The sequence below is a fragment of the Athene cunicularia genome (assembly GCF_003259725.1).
Source record: "Athene cunicularia isolate RWA chromosome 2 unlocalized genomic scaffold, athCun1 chr2_part1, whole genome shotgun sequence".
Lineage (NCBI taxonomy): Eukaryota > Metazoa > Chordata > Aves > Strigiformes > Strigidae > Athene > Athene cunicularia.
In genome coordinates, this window is record NW_020799095.1 from 73,362,471 (window position 1) to 73,364,638 (window position 2,168).

Here is a 2,168-nt window from a genome sequence, read left to right on the forward strand (position 1 = left end):
AACACAACAAATATAAAAGAAGCTTTTGCTGGGAAATCTGTAAATTTAAAGGCCATTTAAATTTCTCAGATGAGTTAAAAGCCTTGTTTCCTTGCTGCATGTTTAGGACAATCTATACAGTTAGAAGAGTACAGCTTCCAAGTTGCTGATGAAACTTTGTAGGACGGACACCTGAACAAATGTATGCTTCCTTGTGCAGGCGTACTGGTGCCAGGAGGGGAAATGGGCTCGGGACAGGGATGGGCTGGAGGGAGGTAGCACAATCCTTCACAGGCTTTCCTGGAGTGGATTGACGGGACAGACTAGCTAGCTGTCAATGGTGGCATTATAACAGCGTGCACTTTATTGTTGTTTTAGGAAGAATACTTGTGGCTATAAAGGTATGTAAAGCAGGGGCACTCTTCTAGAATAATAGATTAGTTCAAGAAGGAAAAGCAGTTGGAGAAGTTTCTTGGACTTTTTGTAAATGATCCATTTTCTGGTTTCAAGATAGAAGAAGAGATCAATTTTTCTCCAGTACAAGTCTAAATTTTTTTTGTTGTTGTTTTCCAGAAAGAAAAACAAAGCAAAACTTGAACAAGCAACTCATTATAGTTTAGGGGAGTAAGTGCTTATTTGAGTGTCTTTAGAATTTCAATTTTCTGTTCTTGTGGTACTCAGTTACATTCAAGCCCCTAAATACTGTGTAATGGGAAGGAGGTAATTCTGCAACATTTAATATTCTTCCTCAGGTAGTGGCAAGATGCTTAATTTTCTGCAGGAAATTACCACTTCCCTCCCAAACAGCAGCACATAAGAAACACTTTGCTCAGACAAGATACATTCCACTGCCATCAGTTTGACAGCAAAACACAAAGAACATGTTTCTCTCCTTTGTGAGATCCCTTCCACACAGCCTTCAGTTGGAAATCACTCGAGAAACCTTTTTGCTGTATTCTAGCAGCAGCCACAAAGTAGCAGTTACCTAAAAATTCCTGTCACAATGGTCCACGGTGTCTTTCCTACCAAGCACTGTTGTCACCTTCCCATCTTCCAAAACTGAATTCAGCGGCAGGAAGGAGGGCAAGCGAGTATGAGGTAGCTTTGAAACATGCATTTGTTCCCCAGTCAAAAGGCAGTACAGGCAGCATAGAGGATATAGATCAGAGTGTGGACATGTGAGCAAGTGGCATGGGGTAACACGGGCGTGATCTTGCCATGGGCTCAGTGCGGTCTGCATTATCAGGTGTGTTCTTACCTGGTAGTAAACTGAAGATGATGGTTTTTTTGTAGTAGCATGGTTAAAGTGCTCATCCTCCCTCACCTTGCAGTGGCTTCTCCACACATCACTGATGGAAAAAAAAATGACGTGTGTCAGGACAGGGTCTGTGGGATACAGTTCAGTCCTTCGTACTTGGAAAATTTCCCCTTGCATTAGTACATCTGAGTGACAGAGTGGTCACTGTTTGATTGGTGGCCTTACGTGTGTCAAATCCAGTGTAACAGCACCTATTGCCAGCACACAGGGATTTTCATGTGTATGTACTACACACCTGCTTACCGTTCTTCAGTTTGTTTGTGAAAAAAAAAAAAAAAATTCTATGCAGAGGAGGGGAAATTATTTTAACCCAAAGTAATAGGATCTGAAGAAATACTTGTTTCTACTTGTTTTTTGTTCGTTTTGCACTTTTTCCAGACTGTTTAAACCTTCTGAACAAATTCCCTATAGTCTCCATGTCTGTTCTCAGCACACAAGCAGCATAACGGTCTGTAGACGCCGCCTATCCGGGTAACCAGAAACTGGAAAATTACAAAATGTCTTTATTTAAAAATACTTTGCAGCACTTTACCTAGCCTGATTACTATTTTGTAAACATGGAATTATTATATTGATTGTTTGTAAAAACCATTTAATAAATATGTGTTAGTTTTTATCTTTCATCATATCTAATCGCATGTTTGTTCCCAAAATAGGAAAAAAAACCCAACACGGCAACAACAAAGCCCATCAGTGGCGTTTCTGCCGCTCCCTCTTGTTTCTTCCCGTTCGCGGCCCGACGTGGGCTCGCACCCAATAAACGCTGATGTTGGCTCTCGGCCGCACACCTGACCACGTCAAATTATTTTTCAGGAGCGGACCCGGGGCTGTCCGGCGCGAAGGAGGGGCGGGCGGGGGCAGGCGAGAGCCC